The 16,476-nt window shown below is 39.0% G+C and overlaps 1 protein-coding gene across 8 annotated transcripts in view; it reads left to right on the forward strand.

Moving 5' to 3' along the window:
• The first annotated feature begins 2,350 nt into the window (after nucleotides 1-2,350).
• The window catches only part of LOC117831100 (retinoic acid receptor RXR-alpha-A-like), a 245,489-nt gene continuing 231,363 nt past the window's right edge, over nucleotides 2,351-16,476 (forward strand). For 4 of the 8 annotated variants that reach the window (XR_004634910.1, XR_004634911.1, XR_004634909.1 and 1 more), the window contains exons 1-3: nucleotides 2,351-2,461; nucleotides 4,415-4,484; nucleotides 4,800-4,887. The gene's annotated coding sequence lies outside the window, so the exon portion shown is untranslated. Of the gene's footprint in view, nucleotides 2,462-4,414; nucleotides 4,485-4,799; nucleotides 4,888-6,850; nucleotides 10,484-11,833; nucleotides 11,944-16,476 lie in introns of those variants that run through there. The other 4 variants (XR_004634908.1, XR_004634904.1, XR_004634905.1 and 1 more) reach the window with 4 other exon arrangements.

The raw sequence follows: 16,476 nt of genomic DNA on the forward strand, positions 1-16,476 counted from the left end.
TGTTAATTTTCTGAAAGCGTTGAAGATCAATTAGTTGAAAAGTATAAATGCTGTCATGCTGAGTCCACAAGGAATGAAATGACCCTCTGTTTTAAAGTATACAAGTGGTATTTACTTGATTCTGATTGAAGTGTTATCTGTTTATCACTATGGTACAGGTCTGAAGTATTTACGTTGATACGTTTTACAATACAAATAGTTCCAAGGGCAACTAAGAGTGCAAATGGTAGTAAGCCTGTGCTTTAGTGATGGGAAGTTCAGCTCTTTTCAGAGAGCCGGCTCTTTTAACTCGACTCCCGTACGGCTCTTAATTTAGGATCTTTTGTAGCCGTATATTTTACCTTAACTTTGCAAAAACTAATTGTTTGTGTTGAAAACTCTTTTACGTACAGTGTTTTTATGAGAAGCCTTATAATTGCCCAATTTTGTGCATTTATTCTGGATAGGATTAGGGTTAGGATTAGGGTTAGTGTTAGGATTGAGATTAGGGTTGGGGTTGTGATTAGGGTTAGGGTTGTGATTAGGATTAGGGTTAGGGTTGTGATCAGGGTTAAGGTTAGGATTAGGGTTGGGGATAGGGTTAGGGTTGGGGTTTTGATTAGGGTTAGGGTTGTGATTGGGATTAGGGTTAGGGTTGTGATTAGGGTTAGGGTTGTGATTGTGATTAGGGTTAGGGTTGTGATTAGGGTTTGGGTTATGATTAGGGTTAGGGTTGTGATTAAGGTTAGGGTTAGGATTGTGATTAGGGTTGGGGTTGTGATTAGGGTTAGGATTAGGATTGTGATTAGGGTTAGGGTTGTGATTAGGATTAGGGTTGTGATTAGGGTTAAGGTTAGGATTAGGGTTGGGATAGGGTTAGGGTTGTGATTAGGGTTAGGGTTGTGATTAGGGTTGTGATTGTGATTAGGGTTAGGGTTGTGATTAGGGTTAGGGTTGTGATTAGGGTTTGGGTTATGATTAGGGTTTGGGTTATGATTAGGGTTAGGGTTGTGATTAAGGTTAGGGTTAGGATTGTGATTAGGGTTAGGGTTGTGATTAAGGTTAGGGTTAGGATTGTGATTAGGGTTGGGGTTGTGATTAGGGTTAGGATTAGGATTGTGATTGTGTTTTTTTCTTAGCTCATTTTATATTTTTTGAGAAAAGAGAAATCTGAGATGTTGCCTGTCATTGTTACTTGGTTGCACTAATAAAGTGAAGTGCTGTACATCTGTGGTTGCATAATTCTATTATCAATTTGCCATATTTTTTAAGTATGTAAGAGATGATTTCATTGATAGCCATAGACTACATGTCTTTCAATGTGGACTTACACTGAGAGGGACATATTAGACTATTTAGGAACTAAATTAGGAACTAAATTTAGACGGTCATACCAGCTTGATCATCAATGAAAATGTCCTGGAAATGTCCTGGAAAAGGATCTCTGGAAAATAGTGGGAACCATGTAAAGGCTATTTTCCTATTTCAGTACTTCAGCTCGCAAGGGATGTGTTCACATCAGGGATATTTCAGAGGATGGAATTTACACCATACATGGTCTAGTTGGGCTGTATGTGTTTTAAAATGAGAATTAGTGATCATTAATAAAACCTTTTTGGAACAAGGTAATGCATTCCTTCTCTGGTCGTAATGATATTTTTTATGCTGTTCCTTTTCACATTACTGCTGAAATCATTGTTGAAATATGGGAAAAACACCTCCACCTTTGTGTTTATTGAATTAGACTTAATTAGACCTTAATGTTGGACCTTCAATGGTATAGCTGTTTTCGGGTTTTGTCCCATAACTCTTCTTGGATTATAGTTTTTTGTAACACAATAACAAGACAAAAAGCATTGCTTTAACTTTTAACAAGATACAGTTTAAGATTGGCAGAAAAAAAAAACCTCACGCATCTGTCATAAAGCACAAACTTCAGCACATAACCCCGTTTCAGCCCCTGAACTGTACATCTATCAAGCTGCAGATATGGATCTCTGATACGCCAAAGCTAGAATGAAAGAGCTGGATTTCCTCTGCCATCAGTGCCATCACTAAACTGTAGAAGTATCACTCTAATGGAAAGTTGTTGTGACTGTTAAGTTGCATTTTGTGTGCACTTTCTTTGTTTTGTAATGTAGTTTTTATTTCTTGTGCTGTATTGTCATCCTTTGCCCTGATTTTTATGTACTTCTTGTGTGTTTAGTGTTTCCTGTTTTATTTTGTTGTATTTTTCCCCAGTGTGTCAAGTCCAGTTTTGCTTCCTTTGTGTTACCTCATCTGTGATTGATCCTGATTAGTTTCACCTGTGTCTTGTGTCACACCTGTGTTTGATTACCTTTTGTATTTAGTCTCTCTGTTTCCTCCCCTCTGGGTTGGTTTATTGGGTTCCTGTGTTCCCAGCAATCTCTTTTTGTTATTGTGTTTTTAATTTGTGGATTAATGGATTTTTCGTTGGGTCTGTGTCTGGACTGTTTGAAAAGTAAGTTTTTATCAGTTTATACCTTTCGGACTTCCTCTAGTTGTATGCATGTGGGTCCTCCTCCCTTATTTGGTTACACACGGGACACTTTGATAGTTTGAGTTGTGTTCCTTAGTATTCCATGTGCCTACTAGCTAAATAAATGCACATCTTCCCACGTAGTACAACGCATTATCTGTCCAAAGTATTGTGTGTATGGGGAACTGCTAATCGAATATTTAGCAGTTCAGCAACAGTTACTCCATATGTTGTCCCATACAGCAGTCTGTTATTACAGCTGCATCCCCTAAGGAACATGTCCAGGCTGAATGTATACATGAGTGTCTTATTGCTGGCAGTCACAGCTGAAAATCACTTAGAAACAGGCTCATAATCTGCCAATGACAAAGTGTTGTCAGTGTTGTAAACAACACTGTTGTTACACACTGACTGCCGACATCAGCAAACAGCACACACTCTTACAGGCTCAGTGCTTGTGACAAAGCACTCAATCATCTTACAGGGAGAGATGAAACTGCAAAGAGATGTTCAGAAATGTCAACCAAAGCCACATGCAGCATTGTTCCCACACTTTGTGACTGTGATGGATCATGTGGGACACTGATTTATCACTTACTTACAGCATGGAGGAGTGAATTGGCAAAATTATGCACACACAAATATGAACACAATTGCAAATTAATTTCATATATTTTTTTCACTATTGTATCTACTTTTATTAAACACATGCTAGTTTCTGTAGTTGCACTTTGTGACTCACGTTTTTAATCATGTTTAAGCTTTTCATAAAAAAAAAAAAACAGGCAGATGAATCAAAATGAGTGTTATAAAGCAAACAAAAAAAAAGATTTTACAAAAGCTTTAAAGAATGAGATCCACAAGTTATGTAAAATAAGACTGCAAGGAAAAAATATTCTACTGGACAACATTGCACAACTCAGTGAATAAAATGTGACGGTTTCACCTTGGACCTGACAGATAGCAAATTTGCAGCTGGTTTTATTCTTGACAGAAGTGACTAATGTTAGTATTATGAAGATAAACTCCGTAAATCCTCAAGTATACGCAGAGGCCTTGATTTGCTTTTACTGCAGAAGGCAGCAGGCCTTATTTTGAAGCAGGCTTGTATTAGGACTGGAATTCTCAAATTATATCTGTCTGAGAAGTATCATTGTTCATATTTTCATAACAAGTGAGGGTGTGATTAACAAAAGGATTGCATGTCTTTTACACACAGTAAAACTGTGCCATCTTTTTTTTTTTTTTGCCAGACTTGAAAATTACACACTTCAGGAGCCAAAACGTCAATCTGCATGAACAAGATTGGCAACTCCCAATCAAGATGGGGCTGTCATAATTATGTTTTCAGCTACCACTTGTGAAAAAGTTTGACTGATCCAGGACAGCTGTTCTTTGGACATTTGCAAAGTTTTTTTCATCATCTTATTTGATTTATTATTCATTCATTTATTTTCTTGGTAGCTAATCAAGTTTTGATTCTCCTTTTTAGTTTGTTATTTTTTCCTCCTTGGAGAGCTTTTATCCGAACAGCAAATCTAACCCTCAGAACTATGGCAGATCAGAAGATAGTTGAGTTCTGTAAGATGAAAAGCAGATTTGGTGAGAAGAGGTTTTGCATTCGAAGCCTTTCTTTGCATATGGTTAAAAATGTAAAATGTAGATACATCATCTTATTTTTAACTTGGTTTTGAAGCCTTCACACACCTGTGTTCAAACGGTCATCCTTAACACTCAACCTTTTGTGACAACAGCACAGAAACAGTTTGCTTTACTGCTGAATAATGAGGCGCTCCTCGTAGAACAGCTCAACGACACAATACAATTCAAAAGCAAGGAAAAGTATTTGTCCAAAGTTCTTCTGAGCAGAGTACATTTTCATGCAAATTCCACTGTTACCTAAATTCTCCTCATCTGTCTGGTTGTTTTAATCAGTGGTGAAGGTGATCATGTGAGGAAGGGACCAGCCCAACAACAGAAAAGATGCAACACCCAACCACATGAGGTATGTGGTGAAGTGATGGTGAGGGTGGTGTGTGTTTCTGTCTGTTGAAAACAGTGTCCCTCCCCACCAAAAAATGGTGTGCTTTCATCCTTTATTGCAAATTCGTGTCATTGTCCAATAGCTCATCAGTTCATCTTCAAGGGAACTGATAAAGGCTGATAAGAGATAGTATGAAAATAAAATTTAATGTAGAAAAAGTGACAACAAAACATAGTATTACCAGCAGAAAAGAGAAGGTCAGATTTTCTATTATTGCTTATATTTAATCATATATTGATCAAAACATACGTTTTTCATATCTTGCATTTCAAATAGAAGAAAGACAACTACATGACTACTACAGAAGCATGCAGTGGAAGCAAGCTGACAGCAGTCCAGCACAAAGGAAAAGGAAAGCTGAAAGGTAAGTTTGTACCAGTAATACTTACACCAGTGGTCCCCAAACTTTTCCTGCAGGGCCCCCTTTGTCAGTGAACATATTTTCAAGCCACATACAAACATGTCTAATGAACATACAGCCTGCACTAAACAACACTATTAGACACTTGTTTCACCAATCCTTGTATCTTTTTAATTATTTTGAACATTGTCTGCAACAAATGAAACTTCTGTGTGTGGCATCAAAACTGAAAAGCCACTTTTGCAAAAAGAGCAACTAAAAGTAACACTGCAACCAAATGTTTGATGTGAGGGAGGCACACGGTTAGTGATGAGTGAGGGCAAAATATGACTCGTCATCATTTCTTGTCTTTGTTGTTGCTGTGACATTTGGTGTAGATGTATTGTCAGTCTTGTGTTTACCTGGTAGTCCTTTTACAAGCTTTGCTACCCAGTGTGCATGATTTTTATAAGGCCTTGCTGCGCCCTCCTTGTCATGACTCCAAGTCCCCACTCTTGGGGGATCTGCCCCCCAGTTTGGGAATCACTGCACTTCACTACTCGGCTTTCTTGAGCTGACTCTGAGTAAAATAAAAACGTCAGGTAGAGTTGAACTTTTTCTCTTTATTATCATGCCCTCAACCTGACAGACACTCTGCTGGAGCTCCATACTTCCCACCTTCTCTCTGCTCAGGCTGCTCTGTCTGAATTGTGTTTTTGACCTTGTAGCTGTTCATCATCCACACAAATCTGTCAGTGTAGACTTGTGCACATCCTAACCTGACTTATCAGCAGTTTATCTAAGAGGCATTTCTGATTTGTTGAAATATTAAAATCAACCAATCAATCAAATGCTCAAATAAAAAAATGGACAGATCAATCAATCAATCAAATGTGAAGACAGAAAAGGACAAATATGGTATCTGTAGCTGACTCAGTGATCACTCTTCTTGTCTGTGTTGGTCCTCAGGTTTCTCCTATTTTAATCACCCAACAAAAATCCCACCTAATTTTTATCCTTCTGATTAAAATTAATTTCACAACTTGACATTTAATGCAGTACTGGCTGTGCTCACAAGATGGTGCAAGAGTAACAGACTGCAGAGATGCTGTGAATGGCAGAGTGTATGAGGACATATGTAAAAAAAAAAAAAAATCCAGGTGAATCAGAGAAAGAAGACTCTAATGTTGTATCTCATATTGCCCAGCTTTGTGTGTTAAGGTAGCCAGTGGCTGAATGTAACTGAGTGCATTGACTTCAGTATCATACTTAGTGAGTAATATTGAGTGAGTAATTATTTCAATTTAATTTCATAATTTTATACTAATCTCTAATAATTCTCTACTGTGTTTAATAGACTCATATTTGAGCCTATAATCCTTCATATTACCAAAATTATTAAACAGCCTTAGTTCCAATGAATGAGCATTTTTTTTTTCAAACAACAACTAACGTTAGAGCCCAAAGAGAAACGTTAAAAAGTTTGTCCTATGGTGTTAAACAAACAAAGTGCTAAAAAAATATCCCACTGATTGATTAAACACAGAAATAACCATTGACAAGGCAGCAATAAAACACCCTAACCTCAGTGAGCCACAACAGTACAGTCCTACTTTTTGAGGAGATATTAGTAAATTAGATTTACACTGAATGTAGCTCTTAAATATTCAGCCAAAAGAAGCCTTGGTGTGCTTCAATTGGTGTACAAACCCTTACTCACACTCCACTGAGAATTTCCATTATCAAATATTGTGCTTCTCAAGCATGGCCACAAGATGGCACTGTTGGTCAGTTTGAAAGCAAAATTATAACTCTACTTCATACACTTCCTGTAGTGTTAGGACCTTTTGTGGAGTCACACGTGGGCTCTGAAGGAAGTTCGATGAATTAAAAAAGCATGCCAAATTGTGCATGTATGTCAATTTGCTATCAAACTTGGAGTTGCTCATTATTTGATTCCTATTTTACTTGTGTGTACTTTTCCTAGTCAGGAGACTAACATCCCAAGCCATGCCCCCAGCGTATGCACTAGCATGCAGGGAGCAGTCCTGTTGCACATCTCCAGAGAAAGCACTACTCGACAGAACACCCTGATTCCACTGAACCATGGACCGAATCAAAGGCTGCTCCCTGTTCAGGCAGATTACGCTGGCAGGTTAACATGCACATGTCAGAATGGATCCATTAAATGATAGATGCATGCACACACATATTGCACATGCAAACATGGCCTTTACGAGCAATGATATTTCCATGACCCGATCCTTTCTTACCCAAAATTAAACCAAATGTTTACCGCGCGGGATAAATGTTCTATCAAATGAACTTTATTGTGGTTCTTCTGGGGTTTTTTTTAGAGAATTTTCCTGCATTTAATGTCGTAATACTCAGCTTCAATGTACTCTATGCATGTGTTTGTATGCTGTCTTAGCTTTGTTTGTATAAAGCCTGTCTTCCCTGTCACATATAAACAGGATTGAATATATATTTCAGAAAGGAGGAAATGCAGTGAGGGAAAAGCAGTTCTTCAAATCCAGACAGGAATGCAAATTTCTTTATGTGCAAATCTGGCAAATTATTGGTGCCTAGTTTTTGTTCCTGTATTGGTGTCTGTGCCTGCATGCTGATCAACTTCCTCAATGCATTAGTCACAGCTTTCCTTCAGCTGATCAACACCACTAAGGATAACACAGAGCTTCAGGGAGGAAAGCAAAGAAAGTTGCTGAACGAATGTGTCTGTGAGAGGGAAGTGTAAGAGACAGAAGAGTAAAAGAAGAGAGAATGATAAATAAGGCCCTCATTAAAGTTTTTCTTTTTTTAAATTTATTTATTTATGTGAGATAGAGAAGAGAAGTGAGTTGATAGGCAGCAGCTCCTCTGCCAGCTGAGCAAAGAACAGAGGATTTTTTGAGGCTTTCAGCAGTAATATAAATCCCATAGACATGTGGGGAAAGTATCAGTGGAAGAGTGCTGTAAAAAATTATGACTGACTTATTGTAAAATGTTCATGTTTCCATTCCCAGCGAGACATAATGTGAGCAGCACCATGGGCTTACTTTAACACACTCACCCGCAGTCTGTCCAGCCCTCCCCGACTCCCCCCTTTTCTCTCCCTTGCCCCATATTTTGGAGCCTGACTGTGAGTCTGTGGCGCCACACTTACAACTGACAGCTTAATACTGCTGCAGAAATTGGTTTCATGGAGTGGGCAAAAAAATATGAGATGAGATTTTGAAAGGCTGCTTTTTTTTTTTTCCTTTTTTTTTGGAGTGGGCTTTGCTGTCCTGTCTTCCTCATCATCTGTCATATTTGCCTGTCTAATGATGTTTAATAACAGAGTGAGGCACAGCACACAGAGCAAGATACACTGCCAACCATTGTGCCTTCGTCCTCCTGATGATGACTTGAGGTAAATGTTATGACGCAGAGAAGTATTTCCATTCCCAGGCAACATCCTCTACAGTCAACTGAACTGTCTGTCAAACAGATTCTGGTCTGGACTCAGCGTTACATCAGGGAGAGTATGGATTTTATAGGTTGCTGTTAAATTTCAGTGCCCTCTGTGTGGAAGTCTATGCTACTGCTTGAGTGCTGCATTAAAACCCCTGGAAACCAAATCCAACAGTCTTTTAATGATCTTATTTAGGGTCTTTTACACAAAATATTAAGCATCTTAAGGTATTATGAATTAGTTTAAATTAAGTCTTGTTGAATTAGAAAGTCAACACTATTAAGGCAAAATATAAAGTTGCTATTCTTACTTCATTGCGAAGTTATAATTCTGGGGATTGGAGGTCCTCCTGCTCAGAAAACCTACTGTTTTGCTAACTCTGCACTGGCATCTAAGTGTGCGCTTGCATGGAAACACTACATGAGTGATTTAGAGTGTGATCTTCCTGTAAGCAGGCATGTGAATATGATATATGATTGTGCACTGTACAGAGGGGGAGCACATGTGAATTCATGCCCCTCAACACTCTCACAGTTGGCTCTTTCATTGTACGCAGCTTGCGTCACTGAGTCTTACAAACCCTTCACTTTTCTCTCCACAATATAGCCAGGAGCCAGAGCCTAGTTACAGCTGAGGCCTTTTAATTAAAGCGAGTCACTCTGTACCGGCCTGGATGAGGCCTGTGGGTGCATTAATCATATTACCCAAAACTGATTCAAGGCCAGTCCTATCTTGTAAATAGAAGCAGCATTTGCACAAGTCAGGGAGTGTGCAGACAGGTAGAGCCTCCACATTGTATTGTCGTTGGCAGCTGGGCCGGTCTATACACAAAACCTTCTTTGTCTCACTCACTGAAACGGTACTTGAGTGGAAAGTGGTCTTTGCTCTGTGGCAATAATGATGGATTATCTGTGTTCTTCATCAGTTTGAACATTGTAGAAGGGGAGCTTGCTGCTGATTGTGATATTTAAAGTAAGAACAACATGTGTCCTTGCAGACTCGTAGCTTCTTCATGTCACACTCAAATGCTTTTGTGACCTTCAGGATCGATATCAACCTTCCAAAACTTGGCTAAGTATAACACCATGTGACATTATTCTATATCGAGATAGTCTAATGTAGCATGACTTCATACTTTGTCCACATTGCCAGTAATACGAATTTCCTTGTAAACACTTCAGTTTTATTAAAGCTTGTTACTGATGGAGTGGCTCCTCTTTGGTCTGCAAAGCTAACGTGGGTTGAGGTCGCCAGTGTTTGCTGCGCCAGGCTCTCACTGGCTCACTTTGCACATAGACTACAACACACCACTGTATTCTTGTTTTACCTAGAGGATGGGAAAATAATGCTGTGTGTTTACAAAATATTCTTTCTGCCACAGTGCTGTTTTAGACATAACCTTGCCCGCTGAGTCGGATGATTCATCTTATGTGGTTGTTGTCTATTTGACATCTTAAGGAAGAAAAAAACTGAAGCATCTATGAAGAAAGTTTTTAATTTATGAGAATAAAGTCATAGATTTACAAGAGGAACTAAAGTTGAGGAAGGACTTGTAGCTACAGGCAGTGGTAAATCTATCTGTAGGCTGAAACAACATATAGGCTTACTGTTTATTAGAAGAGCAGAAGAACTTGGTTAAGCCAGTGATGGTACACTTAACAGCTGAGGACAAACAGTGTGCACAGGCTGCCTGTTAGCCTGCCCCTCTTCAAAAAACAGACAGTTCCTCGCAAACGATTTAGACTCTTGATACTGTAATGCTAATGTACTGAAAGGACACTTATCTGTGAAACCTCTACTGGAGTATAATTTCACAACATGCTGCATGTTCCCTATTTTAGTTCAGTTGGCTACAGGTTGCTCTTATTATCTGCCCCTTCAAAATAAAATGTATGATAACCTGTCCAAAAACACATTTTCTCATTATTCTCATACATTTACAACTCAATCTTGTAAATAAATGTGTAACTTTAGTCTCTGCATTTTCAAGTGTATCCTTATAAACTTCTGACTGTAATCTCCAAATCTCTTTTTCTTCTGTATCACCAATACTCTGTTGTACAAAAGCAACTAGATACACTGCTAGTTATTGCAAATTGTAGTGGAGTTACAGTTATGTGTTGCTAAAGCACTTAACACCATTAACAATTAAAACATTTTGTGTCCAAATACAGACTTTATATTCATTTATTTTTTATGCTGGAGCTGTGTCAGCTTTGAATGCTGTCATAGTATTTAAAGGCCTGTTTTAAAGTCTGCTTTAAAACAGGGACAACTGTTTTTAGAATTCAGCCAGATGCTACATAATCATTTCTTATTATCACATCTAAAGCAACGTTCAGACCAGCAAGTGGAAACTTACTGTAACTTTGTATCACCAAAACGTTATGGAAGATTTATAAACAAATTATTGCCATTCATTTTTTTCAATAACCCACAACCCAGTTTCTGCTCCCTCTGATTGAAAGCTGCAATGATAAGAATGATTATTCTAATTTGATTATGATGGACTGAAAGGCCGGAGCTGATTGTCAATGTAGGAAATTCAGGAACAGTTTTAAGAGAATAAGGTGACATATGTGGCTAAATTTCCTGGAAGACACAAAAATGGTTAACCTCGACTGTACTGTGTTACACATCACTTTCATTTTTCCGTCGGGCCTCTCATCTTTAAAAATAATTCTGTTATTAAATTCTAATCATTCTCTCCATATTTAATGATGTTGTTTTAATCTATTGTTAATAGTCTGTTTTGACTGCTTAAAAGAACATTTGATGGGATAAAGAGGGAAAATCAAAGATAGGTTAAGAATAAGTAAGTATAACAATGCAGCCCTGCTTGTTTCTGGATTGAGATCAAAGCGAGTGATGAAGGTATAAAAAAAATGCACTGGGATGCAACACCAGAAAAACGCAGATTAAAAAAACCAACATGATAGAAAAATAAAAAGACGGTTTTCTTATCTTTCCAACTGAGAGAAGCACAACAGATCTGCCCTCAATTCAAACACAATAAAATCCACTGACAGCAGCAGGGTGCCTGAGCTCTGGAGGTGGTAGTTTATTCTGATCCCGTATCACGCTGTTCATGCTTTCAAATAGTTTATATTTCATTGCTTCATTTCAGTCAGTGTAATTTTATCCTCCACTCCTACTCTCCAATAAGATCTGGTAAATATCAGAACATGACAATGAAACTCTGACAGACTCTTCTTTTATTCATTTTCCAGGTTTGACATAAGAGGGAGGATTTGCTAGAGTGACTGTCAGTTGTGGGTTTCTCTATTGAAGACACTGAAGCCCTTTTTCTAATTATATACTGTATGTGTGGTTTAATCAGCTTCTTTCTTTTTTTTTTTACCAATTAATCAACACTGCATGCCAATGATTAAATACCTGACCTCATAAATTGCATGTTAAATATATAAATGACTGTATTAGTGTTATTAGGCATTGTGTCACAGCGGCTGTCGTCTCACAGTGATATCGCCTCTGGTATAGTTGTTATTTTTCCTCTAGGTTTCTCAGCTGCTTTTCAGATAATCCATAAAGATAATCCACTCCATGTCAACCTCTTCAATGGGCTGTAGGAAGATCCAGCCTTTAGACCTGGGCACTGGCGTATGAAGGTGAGGCATTGAGGAGGTACGCATACATGACAAAAGTATAGCAACGTTTGTTATGTTGTGAAGTGGTGGGTGACACAGCTTGATGATTTTTCTTGGGGTCAAAATTCCCTGGCAGCGCCCTTGCATACAAGGGAGTAAATGTGAGTAATAATAGCTTAGGCCTGATTTATACTTCTACGTTGAATCGTCACTGTAGTCGTAGATCTGCGCAGCCCTTTCCCAACACAGAAGCCTGCGCACATAACCTGATTTTCGCTTCCTCCCAAATGTAACTACACGTTGAAACGATGTGGTTGCCCAGCCCTGTGATTGGTCCTTCGTATATCCTGCATTTAAAACATGTTTGGAATTGCCATACATCGGCTGCACACCTGGGGTACTTTCCATCTCTTTCAACGTCTCCTCTCTTTTCTTCTTTTTAATAAATGCTGTATGATCCACTGCTACATTTATCAGCTCCAATTTCCCTTAATACGCGTTGAGTTACCATAGTTCCCTGTGGACAAGCAAGCAGAAACATAGTGGGATCAGACGCAGCAGATGTGGCACACAAGTATGTCGTGCTCATGATCGCTTCGGCCACTACTGTAGTGTGAACACAGAAGTGAAAACTAGGCTTAAGTTAACCAATTGCTAGAAATATTCAGTTTAACATTAACTGTTAATTCGGATGCAGTTCAAACTGTGAGTGTAACGGACTATTTAACAAGCATTTTATAAAACAATAAAATAATTTCCATGTCTTTTTTTTTGGTGCAAAATTTCCAAAGTAAAACACTGGTCTAAAATTTGCCCCGTTAAGGTGAGACTAAATCCTCCACCCTGATCATCATGGCAGGGTTCCAATCTGCTTATGACGACGGTCTCCCTACAAATTATTTTTTCCATACAGTATTAGTGTGTAGTGTGTGTTTACTTGCAGAACAGAGGGAGGGAAGCTAAGGTTGGCTGTCCTTCAGGTTTCCCCCATGTGATGACAAATGACCAGGCTGGAGTCTTATAGCTGGAGCAGGAATCCAGGCACATTATGGTTAACAATGCCAGCAATCAGATACTCAACCGCTTCTCTGGCCATTACACTGCCATCCTATGACAAGGCCTTGTTAGTGGCCCAATGCACAGACAGAACCAAAAGGCTTACTACTAATGAGATAACAACAGCAGACAAATACAGGCACATCTCAAAAGATTAGACTATCGTGAAAAAGTTTAATGATTTCCATCAGTTATTCAAGACAGTGAAAATGTAGTGTTACTTCATGCTACTTCCAACAAACACCAACGTTGCAGAATTTGAAAAAGAAAACATCCAGACGAACTTAATACTTTTATTTTTGAAATAAATTGATTTATTGGAATAAACCTCTTGAGGTGTGCCATCTCGTTTTAAATGGGGTCTTTTATCCAGTAAATCCAACTTGTACCGTTGTCAGAAAACAACACTGCTAATGGTTGGAAAATGTAGATCCATTTCGTAAATGCAGACCATTCCCCTGTCCTGCCTTTCTTACATTTTCCATCTACTTGATCAAAAATCCATTTAAATAACTTGCTGCTCTTGTCCTCTTGAGAAAGCAGCCGCTTAGATATAGAAATACTCAGAGACATCTGTATCCAAGGTAACTAGCTGTTGTTTCCTTGGTACCAACCTGGATCAACAGGCTTGTCTCACATCATTAAACCTGCAGAATGTTCTTGCTACATTCTGGGTTGTTTGTATTTCTGCAGACGGATGTAAACTGCATGCTTATCTTACTGATTGATAATGTAATAAAGTGGGAGAAAAATGTTCTTAAAACTTAAATATTTTGAAGGAGACAAAAGTATTTTCCCATCATTAACATATAGCTTGTTTAGAGGTTTGTTGGTGTTTAAAACCACAGCAAAGACCAGAAGGGAAAGTGGAAGGAAGCAGAATGCAATTGCCGTCCAGTGGGAGGGCTTATCTCAGCAGTCCACATCCGTTGAGTCAGACTGACAGGCCTGTAACTCTTGTAGCAGGCTGCTGGCTGTGGGGTTAACCTGAGGTGGCAGCTAGCCAAATGCTTTGGAGTAGATGGGTTCAAGTTTAGGCCCCGTGACCCTAAAATGATAAGGTGAGGGGTCGTAGAGAAGTCAGGAAACCATTGTTTTTAGAAATTCCAATATTTGGTTATTTAAGTCGACTGGGCCTTGTCCCCCCCCTCCTCCCCTCACTGCTCCGCAAGGTCTGCACACTATCATCCCATTAACCACATGAGTGCTGGCCAGAACTACACACTGAGGAAGACTTGGGGGGAAGGAAATATATAAGCATGTAGACAGTGTGGAAGGTTAATGAAAGGGTGTTTCAGTTTTAACTGGGCTTTGAACATAAGATATCAATTACACAATACTGCATGGAAACTGTAGTAATGGAGTCACTGTGAAAGATAGAAGTGAAGTGATTGTGTCAAAATGTCTACCATACCGGATAATTTCCCACAGTTGCTGAGGACAAGAACCCACATTTATGGGGCCACTATGTAACTTGATAGCAGTGGATTCAAATTTTACAATCATTTTGTGTTCTGTTGGCGTAGTTGGAAATGTACAGTGTAAACAGACCTTGGGGATCTTGAGCTTTCCTGTAAGAGGCCCTCTGTTTATTTCAGCTCAGGTTATTCTACTTCCCTGTAACAGAAAACATGGGGTATTTTTGTATTCACCTTAAGAAAAACTGCTGTGAATTCTATCTCCACAAATTAACAGTTTAAAGATGCCAGCCTCTTTCTAACCTCCTCTTGTCCTGGGTATTATACATGCTTATAAACCAGGCATGTAAGCACCGCCAATGCTCCTTTTCCCAGAATCTGAATAGTCCAGCCCTGACACAGACAGACAGAAAAGAATGGGGAAAAAAACACATAGAAAACCTTAATCTGCTGGCTAATGCATCATTACATATGACTTTTGATTGACCTAACTGCTTGCCATGAAGAGTATAAACTCTATCAAAGAAATTGATTTAGCCAAGTGACATCAGTCATCATTTGAGAACCTACATTTTGCAGCGTAAAATTCTGCATTTTGGCCATCGGCATCTTGTTTTAGAACTTGAAGTGACCATATTTGGATGTCAAAGGGAATACACCAGAATGTTTCATGTACAAAAAAGAAACTAGTCTGATCTGGCTGTTCAGATAAAATCCCATTCAAATTGAGGGTTGGTGTTGTCACTTGGATCAATATTTGTGTAAACACCTGAAGAACTTGTCTTTAGCTGACACTTTTGTTCCCCTTAAAAAGCACTCTGGATTGTTGAACATTAACCTTGCAAACCTGATGGATTGGCCAGTTTCCATTATCTGTCATCAGATGGATCCATCTTGCAAAGCTTCAAGCCCATATGCTTGTTCCTGGTCATAGAATGACTGGACCAATCAGGACCATTTTAGCTGAAAAGAGGGTGTAGCTATGGACGCAGTTTAGTTGTAGCGTAAGCAAGGGGCAGTTGCAAGCCTGTAAACAATGGCCGCCTATGGAGAGGTTAGTGATGACACACAGCAGTTTCATCAAAACTGGACAACATTTATTTAGTAAAAAAAAGAACAGAAGCCTTTAATGCACAACGTCTCTGTACAAAAACTGCAAGAATGGGCACTGGTGGCCTAGCGGTCTAAGCGCCCCACATACAGAGGCTACAGTCCTCGCCGCAGGGGTTGCCGGTTCGATTCCTGGCCAGGCGACCATTTCCTGCATGTCTTACCCCACTCTCTACTCCCCATATTTCCTGTCTCTCTTCAGCTTTCCTATTAAATAAAGGCAAAAAGGCCAAAAAATATAGCTAAAAAAAACCTGCAAGAACTGCGCATTGACACAACATCTGCCTGTTGAGCTTGTGTTGTGTTTTTCTCCTTGGCAGTGCAACGTTCTGCCCTTCCCCAACACCTATGGGGTTTTGCCCAGATGGATGTGAAATGTATATCACTCCATGGATATGTGGAACAATATATGAGGCATGCCAGGTCAGTTCAACAGCTGATGTCAAAAAATGCCAACAACAACAACACATATCTATTTTTTAAAAACAGCCATCCAAAGTCTGACATGAGATGAGCAGATTGAAATCTCTGGTGTACAGTGAAGGGCAAGCAGAGGAGCAATAAGTAGTCATGCAGCAACACAGGAGTTTTTTTTATTTTATTTTGTACCTTATTTGTAACATATGTTGTACAATGATGCAGCACCATAAGTTGAAAATATTCTTCTACTGTTAGTTTGGCTCATTAGACGGACAGAACAACATGCCAACATTGCTTTATCCTACCTAAAGCTTGATGCATGTACACGCACACCCTTCGGACCTTTTTATTTGGTGTCCATGTGAACAGTGAAGTTGGAATCTCTGAACAGAATTATTTTAATCAGGTTGAGGACAATTGCACTTGTAACCAATTATTGTTACATTTCTATCCTGGTTGACAGGCTGCCATAGTAACTTGTCAATTACAGGTAGCCTTGCCCCAAAGCATTCACTGCTTCATCCTTGATTATTCTCTTGATGGAACCCTA

Source organism: Notolabrus celidotus, chromosome 19, assembly GCF_009762535.1.
Source record: "Notolabrus celidotus isolate fNotCel1 chromosome 19, fNotCel1.pri, whole genome shotgun sequence".
Taxonomy (NCBI): Eukaryota; Metazoa; Chordata; class Actinopteri; order Labriformes; family Labridae; genus Notolabrus; species Notolabrus celidotus.